Raw genomic sequence first — 12841 nt, forward strand, 5'->3', positions numbered from 1 at the left:
TAAGTGACTTTCTATCACCACTGCCTGCATCGCATCAATTACCACCCCTTCTGATAGCAACAATTTTTCTGAAACAACTCAATTCAGCTTGATATCATCTAAAGCATGCAACAGCATTCACTCTAGGCACGTTGATCTGGCTTTCTCCAAAGGAGGAAGTTTCATTGGAATATTAACTTCCGAAACAGTCCCCACTTGCATGTATATCCCAATTAAAGTAGATGACGACATTAGATTTTTGAAGTTTTTGCAGGGACATGTTAGCATCCTCCTACATAGAGAGCCCTGTATTCCGAAGTGCTCATCAATCTGGTGCTGACTATTTATTTACAATGCCTCCGCACGGGACAGAGTTAGACACCAGGGTCGTTTTTTAACGTGGAGAAAAGGTACAAAAATAAAAATTGTCTCAGTCGTGAAGGATTTCTCCACCACTGAAAGAAAACGAGAAATAGAAGTGCCACATCTGAAGAACAGATGGTATTTATTTGCTCCCCCACCGAGCAAATTAGGCACAAGGCCAATTTTTAATGTGAGGAGTGAAGGGAGGGGGAAGGGAAAAGGGGGACCAGCTCCCGAGAGGTGGGAAATGTGAGCTGGTTAAAGGTCAGGCATGTGGGGTTGCCCCCACATCTGGTCTTTGCTAGTCATAGCTTGCAGCATCTGAAGAACAGATGGTATCTATTTGCTCCCCCACCGAGCAAATTAGGCACAAGGCCGATTTTTAATGTGAGGAGTGAAGGGGAAATGGGGACCAACTCCCCGGGGAGTAGGGGAGCTGGATAGTGACAATTGGTGGTATGAAGGGTTGCCCCTACATTGACCAAGGTCTTATATGTGGGGTCGCCCCCACATATGGTCTTTGCTTGCAGTATCTGCCAGAACAGATGGTGTTTATTTGCTCCCCCACTGAGCAAATTAGGCACAAGGCCGTTTTTAATGTGAGGTAAAAACCAGCTCCCCTAAAAGTAGGCAAAAAGGGGGCACTCTGGTTACCAAAAATAATAATTGTCCCAGTATAGAGGGTTTCCCCTCCATTGACTGGTACAAATTATCTTAAGTGCAGCACTGCAGCATCTGCCGGAACAGATACTACACTTTGATCTTGGCCAAAAGGCCAAGTAAGTGGAAATTCAATGTTGTTTAACTTCAGTGTTTGATTCTGCCATATATTTGAAATACGATATTGATGTCGTCTGCAAAACTATATGTCATGTTTCTTTCTAAATACAAAGGATGCAATAGATTTTCCATTTTCGTTTTCTTTCTTTTTTTTCTTTCTTTTTTTTTTTTTTTTTTTTTTTTGACTGATTTGCTTGGATAAATTGATAAAACAAAGAAAAATATGACACTTGGAAAAAGTAGAAAATTCTTTTATAGACGAAACATAGATTTATAGGGTTTTTTTTTTCAATTTTTTAATGTTTTCCCAAATGTTATGTTTCCTTCTACATACAAAGGATACAATGGCTTTTCCATCTATTTTTCTGTAGATTCGCTTGGATAAATACATAATACAAAGAAAAATATGACACTTAAAAAAGAAAAAAATCGAAAACCGTCTTTTTGCAGACTCTATAGATTTTACTTTTTTTTCAATTCATTGTTATTGTAATTTCTAACCGTAATTTGCAATTAACTGCACACATCTGTTATCTTGTAAGGACGCATCGTTCAAATGTTCTTCTATATCTATTACTGATGGACATTTGGTATCTGTCTGTCTGACACTGAAATCATACCATTTTCCTATTAATTGTACTCTCTTCTACTGCTCGATTCAATGTAGTACAGCATCTGTAATGATTATATGACTTTCTCAAGCGTTAGCTTAGTTTTGGGGTAAAGGGTAGTGTAGTTTCGGTTCTATTCTAATTATACCATTCTCTCAGGCATTACCTCTTCTTTTGGAGATGGTGTAGTACCTGTTCTGTTATCAGGAAACCATACTCCTATGTATTAGCTCCTCCTTCAAAAGGTAAGGCAATGTTATATCTGTTCTATTGCTATTATCTACCTTGTTTGAGGAAGTCTAGTGTAATATATGTTCGTTCATTATGATAGCATACTCCCATGCATTTCCTCCCCCTCGGGAGTGGAGGTCAGTGTGGTATATGTGCGTTCATCATAGATATGGTACCTATACAGAAATAATAACATTATTATTTAGAAACCCATTCTTATCATGAGGAGAGAGCAGCATTTTTTGTTTTTAAACTATTCTGTACTTGACACAACATACCTGAAGAAAGCTGGAGGTTTTATTTTTGTTTTTTTCACCACCTGTATGTCATGGAAAGAAACAAAAAATAACGACCAACTTTTTTGCAAAGAAATAGAAATTAATTTTGATAACTTTTATTTCAAAATCAAATTATTTTATGAAATAACATATTTTTTTTTTTAAGTTCATATCGGTATGAGGGGTGAACATGAGTAAAAAAAAAGAAAAGAAAAGAAGAGTCTTAATCGGCATGCCACTGAGAACCGCCTTATTGGGAAAATATTTCCTAGTGAAATAGAGTGAGTCTTGATCGGCGTTCTGTCAGGAAGGAATCTTCATCAGTCTAATCCGGCATGCTGCCAAAGTGGTCCTTGGTGACACTGGACATTGCAAAGGAAGAGAGAGAAGGAAAGAGTACCTTTGTAAAATCACAATGGTGAAAGTGACTGATGTAACCAGTGAAAGAAAGAGAGTATCTTTGTGAAGATAAAGCGCCTAATCAAGCCGAGTTGTAAAGTCGTGGTGGTGCAAAGACATAACCAGTGGAGAGTGAGTCTTGGTCAGCATGCTGTCGGGAAGGAGTTTTAATCGATGTTCTGCCAAGGCGGTCCTCAGCAGCACGGCATGTTGGGAGAATATTTATTTGTGACATCCAACCAAGCAGAGTTGTAAAGTCCCGGTGACACAAAAGCAACTGGCATAACCAAAGAAAGAAAGAGAGGGAGAAGCATCCTGTAAAACCGAGTTATGAGGTCGCAATGTTGAAAGGCGACTGACATCATGAGAGGAAAAGAGAAAAGTTTAGAGTTGCATGTCAATCTGTTCACGTTAACCATTCCCCAGGTATTTGATGCAATTTTTTTAACACACATTGAACAACCTCTGTCTGTCGGATGTTTTATGAACTCTTTGTTTGTTTTGTTTTTGTTTTCCCTTTGGATGATATAAACATATAAAAACTTAATGGTTTTCATTTGGCTTTTGAAGCTACTATTTGCTTGTCATCTTCGTTTTTATTTGTGCCGTGCATGACGGTTATGGCATATTTACTTATGGCGGCAATTTTGTAATGGTATAAGATCGCTCTTTGCTTATTTCCTGTTGTCAGAGTAGGTAACTCCATGGGTACTTCCTATTATCAGGAGCAGATGATTCTTATTTATACATGCCCCCACCCTATGTGATTACAGGATGAACTATCATGATAATCTTTGCGTGTACCAGAAAATTTGTGTGATTTTCCAAATATTTGTGGTGATAAGTTTCTTGGTGCTCTTGTTTTGTGATATAAAGGTTGTTTAAATGGTGGCAGACTGACATAGTGCGTACATCTTCCTGTGGTATTATCAATTTCCATTTCTTCTTCATCATACTCAGTGCATGATCTGACATTGACGTGCTGTTCGACTTCTATTGCTTCCTCAAGGGATTGTTTGTGTGGGAGCTCAGGGTTTGTGGATGGATTTGAGGTTCCTGTGTGGCATAATATATATTTTATAGAGAAATCAACAGTTGTGCAGTGTTACTTGTGTGCTCATATCTACTTGCACTTGGTACTGTTGGTTCCCATGTGTCTCAATCATCCTCCTCAACTTCATCCATTAACGTGGGTAGTTACCATACTGGCTCTGAATCTGAAAGAAGTCTTTAACTTAGAATTTCAGAGTGGATGACAATGCTGGTTCATCTCGCATATACCTCTTGGCCATTGCCAACTCCCTTAATTCGTTTCTTCCATTGTTTCCACATTGATATTTATCTCATAGGACAGGAAGATGGTCTTTAATGACATGGTCATATAGCATTACGTCTCAAGGTCTTGGACAGGGATGGGTTAGTAATGGCCAAGCAGTCTGATCATGGCATCTATAGCTGTTCATATTGTCACCTAGTATGCATCTTGTAGTTTTAACAGCTAACTGTATTATCATTCCATTGAGCATAATAGGCTGATGAGGAATGTTTTTATATACCCCAGTTCCTCAAGAACAAGTCATTCTCCTGGGACTCAAACGGTGATCCGCCATCCAAAAAGATGCCTTCAGGCACACCTTAAGTACAGAAACAAGTTCTTAAAGTATTGCATACAGTTTAGGCCTTCCCTAACATCATTAGGGCCACTTCCACCCATCCAGTATATTAATCAGCATGCAAGAAAGTTCATACCCTGTATATCGACAAAGTCAACCACTACTTGTTGGAATAGGAATTCCGGATCTACTGGTGACATCACAAGCTCCCTGAGATGAGATGATGCAATCATGTTAGAAGTGAGGAACTAGGATTTGGTTTGCCTGATGTTAGCATCCAAACATGGCCAGAAAAATTGTTGCTTTGCATTCGCCAGCATATCATTTATACCTTGATGTGTTGAATGAAGGGATTCCAATATCTCTCTGCAAAGTTGTTAAGATATCAAGATTTTGTTGCCTTTAATAATAACTCCTTCTAGGCAATATAATTCTTCATGCATAGGCTCAAAAACTGGAGCTACGAGTGAGAGGCTGTTGTGTAACTGGAGGAAGCCATTTTGAATTAGATCTCTTAAGGTTCTGTATCCTGCTGCAGCCACAATCCTTTCCCATGCCTCGCTTATAGATTGTTTTTGTACATGGATGTGAAGGAGATTATGACTGGTAGTGTCATTTGGTCATTGTTTTATGGTGGAGTACCTACTGGGTATTGTGATGCACAAGCAGGGGTTAAATTAAGTTTTCCAGGACAATGTTTTATCTGGAATCTGTACATCAGTGTACTTTCATTTAACATTAAACACAGATTTTAATATTTTCCAGGGCCTGGTTTGAAAATATTTTTATTAGTGGCATGTGATCCACTATTGCCAGCAAATCCAAGTGTGCTCAATTTATTCTCACATCTTCAGTGTTCCTAAGTAGGAAATACGATACTCCTTTTTTGCTGTAATCTGTCTCCAGTATTGTCACTCTGTTCATTGCAAACGTTTGGATACTTTTTTTTCCATCTTCATTATTACACTCTTTGATTCCTGGAATAGGCACTGAAGTGTTTCATCCCAATAGAATTTTCTTTTCTTTGTCCTCAATAGTTATTGAAAGGGCCCATAACTTCTGATTGAGAACAGGCATACAACACCTGATTTACAAGTCCAAACCAGTACGTAACCCCCATGATATTTGTGGGGTTAGAGAAGTGAAGGATGGCTTCTTCCATTCTTTCTGGGGTTTAACTCTGTTTGTGGTAACCAGAAATCCTGCAATCTCCACCTCCATTTTGGCAAAGTGAAACTTGTCTGTATTAAATACAATTCCTTTTGTTTGTGTAGCGATTGATGTACCTTTTACTATGCCTCCCCACGGGACAGAGTTAGACACCAGGGTCGTTTTTTAACGTGGAGAAAAGGTACAAAAATAAAAAATTGTCTCAGTCGTGAAGGACTGATCCTCCACCGAAAGAGAACAAGAAATGGAAGTGCAGCATCTGGAGAACAGATACTACACTTTGATCTTGACCAATTGAGTTGTACCATAGGAGGCTGTCGTTTATGCATTGAGTTTTATGAGCCATATCCACATGTGATCAAATCGATGAGAGTATCCATTCCCTAATCCATAGAATCCTTGAAGGGCCCGAGAGTACCTGTATCGGCCCTACTTAGTAATGAACATAATAGTGTCCTGTACGGTTGGGGATAGTGATAAACTGGAGAATCCATTCCATGTATGCAGAATCGTTTTTCCAGTGTGTGCTAGTATCAGTGAAACCTGATTGAATTGGGATGAGGTGTGATGTGTTTCTTTCATTCAACTTCTGTCAGTCCACTGTGTGCCTTGGAGATCCATCCCTTTTTTTGGCATAACCACCATTCTTGAACATCAAGTGGTAGGTATGCTTATCAATATCGGTTCTATTATCCCCAGTTTGAATATGTCTATGTTCTGCTTCACCTTCTTTCTCTAGTGATGAAGAACAGGTAGCAGTGTATGAAATGTTGTTGGTGTTACCCCTGGGATGAGCTTTATCTCTAAGGATTTACCTTTCATTGTTTGCAATGGTTGATGGTCTTTTACTCATTGTTTCAGTGCATGTTTGTCGGCTTGAATGGGATGGTTTCTGATTTCTTCAGGACAAACATTCTGCACAGGCATTCACATGGGGCCAATTCCTTTATGTTCCTCAAGAAACTATTCTGCGGTAGCGATGTTGGGAAATTGGGAGGCAATAAGTCCAGTTTCTTCAAGTCTACTTGTGACAAAGCACAAATGTGTTTTCTGACATATATATGGCCTGTCGTGTTCACACTTTTATAGGTGGAAATAGAACACCTCTGATGTGTAAACAGCTGTCTGCTATGCTCCGTATCCAATGGATGGTTAGTATCCAAGGAGTTTCTGAATTTCAGACTCACTCAAACACATTTGTGCCCCTGAGTCTGAAATCAAATCTTGCATGAGTTTCAAGTATCATAGTCACTTCTACTGTCACTGAAAGGCACACCTAAAATTGCTCCCCAATCCCACTGGGGTGCACACCTAAAATTGCTCCTCAATCCCACTTAAAGTGAGGCACATTCGCTGGCTGCGTTTTGTGCTTGCAAACAAAAGAATTATCTGAGGTACCATTGGTGAATATAAATGACTCCTCACTTCTCCATACTTGTGCTTGTGGTTTCCATTCTGGACTGCTCAAATTTTGGCATACTTTTTTCAGGTGCTCCACCACTCAGCAAAAATGACACTTGAGTCAAGCTGATAAAAAATCCTTTCGACTAATCAATCCTCTAGGGCGTGGCGTCTTTCTGCATCCGTTGTAACGTTTGGTATATTTTGGGGTCGAAGGGTCATTGGTTTCCTGGTTGTGCTGTTCTTTGACCTTTATACACCAGATAGCACAAGAGGGTGTGTGGCATCATTAATGTGGGAGTTGACTTGTCTGTTTCCTCCAGGCAGACTAACGGTAAAACTTCTGCTCCAATGTAGCAAGCTCTGCTGGTACCCTCCTTTGGTGTTCTGTGTTTCTAAGTCCAGCTATCATCTGTCGGGAAACTATGCCATCTAAATAGTTCACTTACTGCCGGCAAGTCTGTTAATTTGAACATTGAATTCTAAATTCACAAAATTTAACTTGCCCACATAGTCTCAATAAAAAATGTGTTGACTCAACCTTGTTCTGCCTCATATAGTGGGATTTCTGTTGGTGGAATTTTTTGTGTAATTCTTTCACTGCCATCAATCCTATTTGACATAGAAGGTACTCCTCTATGGCAGAGTTTAGCCTCTCTGCTCTCTGTTCAAAGAGTAACTTGTTTGTTTCTGGTGTACATGTCTTCTGTAGTTCATTACAGATCGCAGCTAGATTTTGCAATCCACATATATCTTTGTACCAGGCACCTGTGTCCAAAAACAATGCCCATTCTCTAAGAGTTGTATCTAATCCTATCAAGGGTCGTTCTATTTTTGTTTTTTTTTTACCTGCAACATGTTGAGATAACTGCGGAGTATCTCTTTTCTTAGCTCAATGTTTTCTTTCTAAAGCTCAATAAGTTGCTTCAATAGATTAATGTTTTCTTGTTTTATGATGTTTAATGATGAGTATATTCAATGTTGTTTTATGAATTTCCACACCTTACAATATTGATCCTATTTGTAGAACAATGTCAAGTGGGAAAATGTGTCTTTCTAGCCCACTGCTAAGATCCAAACAAAAAGTAAATGGCCACCCCAACCATTTGTCATCTATATATAGATACAAGGGGAGATCGCTGCCTCTTTACTTCCTGTTATCAGAGGAGATAATTCTATAGACATTTCCTGTTATCAGGAATAGATGGCTTTTTTACTTATACAAAATGAAATAAAATATGTTCATGCCAATAGGACAGTGAAAGGTAAAACAAAAAATAGGCGAGCTGAATATGTAATATAGCTTGCTATTTGGGTTTGATTTGGAAAATCTGATAGATAACTCTATATATTAGATGAATTCTTTTTTGTTTTTATTTTAAAAAAAAGGACAAACTATTTTTTGGCAATTTAAATACTTAAGTTCTGTAAACAAATGTATAAAATTATATTTCAAATCTTAATTTCCTACCAATAACTACGAAGCATACATTGAAAAATAGAATGTCAACATAAAGTGTTTGAAAAACATTTGTAGATATTTAAAATTTGATCTAGTTCAACTTGAATCGATATTTGGATAACTTTTTCCAAACTCCTATGAATCATTCATGGATCAAGTAATTTTTTTTTTTTTTTAGACAAAATCAATACTGAATGTTATCTTTATCTGCTTGGAATGCAGTGAAAGTCATTTCAGTTTTTATTTTTTATTTGCACATTTTTTTAATTTAAGAGAGACATTATTATTATATTCTTCAATTGAAAATGAGTTATCCTTCTTGCTAATTATTAATTTTAAGTGATTATTTAAAATGTTTCCTATTAGTAGTTGTTCTTGATTGAACTAAGTAATATTTTAAATAATTGTAGAATAGTACATTATTATTTTTTATTTTATTTTTTTATGGAAATCACTTGAGACAAGACATGAAGCCACTTGATATAAGGAGCTAACAAGAACAAAAGCTCATTATTGTAAAGACAGGAAATGCCTATTGACCTTAGTCTTTAAAAGATTAAGGCTGTAAGCAGGAAGAGAGTTCCAGAACCTTGCAATCCTTGGCAAGAAGCTACTGGAATAGAAAGCTGTATTAAAATGATGTATCAAAACAGTGAATTGATGGAGACCACTAGACCAATGAGCCAAACGAGCTGGAACAAAGGAAGCAAGGAATAGACCAGACAATTCACATGATATAATAGTATTTGTAGAAAAGACTGAGACTAGCAACATCACATTGCAGTGAAGAAGAAAGTATGGGGTTAATTACATTACAAATACGTTTCTGTAATTTATCAAGAACCTTCAAATAAAACACAGATTCACCAGCCCAAATATAACAAAAGTACTCCATACATAATCTATAGTATGGTCTGATAGCAGATTTGCAGAGATAGAGAATAGCCTCAAGCACGAGAAAGTGTTTACAATAAGTGAGAGAACCGATTTTACAAGAAGTGGAAAGAGCAATGGATTTAATATATGGACTCCAACAAAGATATGATAAGAAAGAAAAACCAAGAAGTTTTAGAGTCGATTTCTCATCAAGAGCAGAGCCATGGATATTGGTACAACAAAAACAAGTTAAAATTGGATAGTCAGAAGCAAAGTTTGATTTGTCAGCCTAAATGCTACTTAAGTCTGACTTTGAAAAATCTGACAAGATAATCTTACGTTAGAATAGCATGCGTATGCTAAAAAAAAAATCAAAACCAAATGAAATAAAAGTTCATATAAAAAAGTTTTTATTTCAGTTTTAAATTTGTTGTCAGTTTATTTTCCAGGGGAGGTGATCATATCAACCTGCAATGAAATGATAAAATAAAATTTAATTTGCAAATTTAAAGTTTATTTAAAAAAAAAAAAAATTATTAAAACTTCATGTTTTGAAATTTTTGAGATGAGGACTTGTATTATTTGGATTATTTGGATATTGAGACTACTGTTCTCATTCTGAGAGCTATTCTCACACAACTGACTACACAATATGTAGCAATAAACAGTAATCTATAGAGATAAATAATAAGACTGTGCATCTAAAAATCAAGAATAGGTTTACTTTTTACACTTTTTTTTTTTTACAAATTATTTCTATCGCATCTACAAATAAATTTGGATTATCTGGTCCTGGATATGACCTTAAACTATATCCAGTGGTGAGGCCCCAGCTTGCAGGTTTTGGGGAGTGTGGAGCCATTCTTTAATTGCCATTGCTCCCAGGTCCACTCTAACCCGGAGTGGTAGTACCTGTTAGGGTCCCAATAGAAACTGACTTGAAAACAACAAATATATTCTATTAACAAATTTTTCTTCAAAATCACTGGATTCAGCATTAAATAACTTGAAAAGGGTTGATATGCCGTAAAACAAAAACAACCAAATTTGGATTATTCAAATTACTGTTATCATTTTGAGTGTTCATTCCCACGTTGTTACCTCCAATCTTTTTTAATGTATGTTATTGGTTTTTTTTTTCGTTTCTCGTTGCAAAACTCAATCATGTTCTGCAAATTCTAAAACAAAAACAACAATTTCCCTCTAAAAAAACAATAAAACCAAATGCTATAAATAAATATCTGAAGATATAAAGAATTTGAATTATATATTATTTTATTTTTTATTTTTTGGAATCCTTTGAGGTGAGGCTTCATGATTTGTGTATAGATTTTTATTTTTGTGGACTCTTATCCTCATCTTCATAGTTCTTGTTTCACTACATTTTGCCCAAGTTATTTTCTAGCCTTCTTTAGGTGATTAACCACAATAGGATAGGAATGCTGAATCTTATAACTGTATCGCCAGTAATTACTGCCTTCCATGTTTGTTGTTGTCTCACCACGTTTTTGGCCAACTAATCATCTGGCCTACTTTGGGTAGGATTGAAACCGCTGTCTTCAAACAATGCTCACCTGGATCCATAGAGACGCATCGCCTCTATCCACTGCATCATGGCGCTAAAGGGTGATCAATGTTGAATTTTATGGTCTTATATGGATTTATAAAACCATCAAATCAAATTATGGATTCATAAGACTATAAACCCCAACCGTGATCATCCTTCAGGGATTGTGGTACAGTGGATAGAGGCATTGAGTCTCTATAGCCCAAGCGAGCACAGGCCAGGGGATTAGTTGGCCAAAAACGTGGTGAGACAACAGCAACTATGAAGACGAGGATAACAGTTTGCAAAAAAAAAAAAAAAAATTATTACAGAAAGAATTTGAAGCATAAAAAATAAATAACCAAAATAAACCAGATTCATCATTAAATAACACAAAAAGGGTTGATATGCTGTAAAACAAAATAACAAACTAAGATTAAAATGATGCCCTCGAAGAAGGCTGGAGGCTCAACAACCAAGATGAGTTTGAATGCTCAACCCTCATCTAAAAAATTCCAAATTCCAAAATCTTTATTCCAACAAAGTAAAGTATTTTCATTTTACAATGAAATCTAGAAAACGTTTCACATATGTTTGATGGAAAAACAATGTTATTTCATTAAGAAAGTATTCTTTAAAAGGTACAATCTAAATTCTTTAAAATTCTAGAATAATGGAAAGTCTTGAAAGAGAAATTCTTTCATACCTTCTGTCGGAACCAATTCTATGGTTTCATTTTTGGTGACTTTGTGATGCATGCCAATCTTACTTTTCTGTTCTGATGTAGACTTACATTGTAAGCTGAAAAATAAAAATAATAATCATCATCGTCATCATCATCATCATCATCATCATCATCATCATCATCGTCGTCATCATCATAATAATAATAATAATATTCAAATTAAATGTCTGTGTTTCATGTTGGCATGTGTTGGACTGCTCTTAAAATTTACTCCTTGATTGTATGTCTCACAGATTCAAGTTCAAGTACTGAGAACTATTATAAGAAAAGGAAATAGCTTGAATATGATTGCATGCTGCCTACTCATCAGACACACAGAATTTTGATGCCCAAGTCCATCGCTTTGTCACTCACTCTCCTCTGCATGCCACTTAGTTTTACAAGTGTACAGAATTATGGCATTAGACTCTTCCAACTATGACATTAGATTCTTCCAATTATATGCTCTTCAACACTCTGAAGTATGTCCAGGACTATTGAAAGCTATATATATTTGGATGCTACTTCATCAGTTAATTCTAAATCGTATTAAGATGGTTTGTAATTGAGATAAGTGAGTCTGAGAATATGAGTCTCCCAATTCTTTAAATGCAAATTATCTTATGTGAACTCTGCAAGCTAAAAGCCATCTAATCAAAGTTCACTTTTATACATATGCATGCCCTCATTGCTTCAGGTTTAGATGATGATGATGATGATGATGATCCATATCTAGTCAGGTCTTTATTTATCCCTCTTTACCGCAAATGCATTCTTATCACTTCCTTATGTATTTTCCTTGATCTTTTCTGAACAACTGACCCTGCTACCTCAACTGTTCTACATCTAATTACCAAAGCACTCTCATCTATTCTTTCAATGTAACTGAACCAATAACGTCTCCTTTTCTAAACAAATCTCTATATACTGTCCAAGATTTTATCTTCCTCTGAAGCCATTTACTCTAGCACCAGCAACTCTCTGTGCTCCGATGGTAATACCAAGGTAACAAAACTTCTGGACAACCTCATCATTCTCACCATCTAAAACATACTTTCTCCACATCTGAATTCTCATCTTTTTTGTCTTACACTTCTTGCATATAAACTGGTAATCGTAGCAGGATAAACTCGTGGCTTAAGATTTTGAATGTGTTTGCTTTATAACATCATTGCAGAGCGGTCAACTTCATTTTTCATTTTTTTCCAATTAAAGACCATCGATCAGGTGAGTTGATCACATAACTGAGTTTATAAAAGGTTAAACACCTGACAATTCTTTTTCTTTCTTCCCAGCTCTCGATGACAACACACTCCTCTGTTGAGGCACAACTTTGCCCAAACCTTTGGTTCTGCGTCAACAAGGATGCAAACAAGCCAACATGGATACCACTGCACAGTGACTTCAA

The 12841-nt window shown here is 36.5% G+C and overlaps 1 protein-coding gene and 1 long non-coding RNA gene across 4 annotated transcripts in view; one reads left to right on the forward strand and one right to left on the reverse strand.

The window, feature by feature from the left end:
* LOC145254855 (dynein regulatory complex protein 1-like) overlaps positions 1-12841 on the forward strand; it is a 164491-nt gene that overhangs the window by 62069 nt on the left and 89581 nt on the right. For 2 of the 3 annotated variants that reach the window (XM_080113707.1, XM_080113710.1), the window contains one exon: positions 12729-12841. This exon is cut by the window's right edge and continues 4 nt beyond it. The exons of the other annotated variant lie outside the window; for it this stretch is intronic. The gene's annotated coding sequence lies outside the window, so the exon portion shown is untranslated. The remainder of the gene's footprint in view (positions 1-12728) is intronic. 3 annotated transcript variants of the gene reach the window in all.
* The window catches only part of LOC145254856 (uncharacterized), a 50126-nt gene continuing 46835 nt past the window's right edge, over positions 9551-12841 (reverse strand). The window contains exons 3-4 of the long non-coding RNA XR_013863817.1: positions 11416-11510; positions 9551-9631 (exon numbers count right to left, since the gene is read on the reverse strand). This is a non-coding gene — a long non-coding RNA (uncharacterized LOC145254856). The remainder of the gene's footprint in view (positions 9632-11415; positions 11511-12841) is intronic.

This window comes from Euprymna scolopes, chromosome 30 (genome assembly GCF_053919585.1).
Source record: "Euprymna scolopes isolate OS-2025 chromosome 30, ASM5391958v1, whole genome shotgun sequence".
NCBI lineage: Eukaryota > Metazoa > Mollusca > Cephalopoda > Sepiida > Sepiolidae > Euprymna > Euprymna scolopes.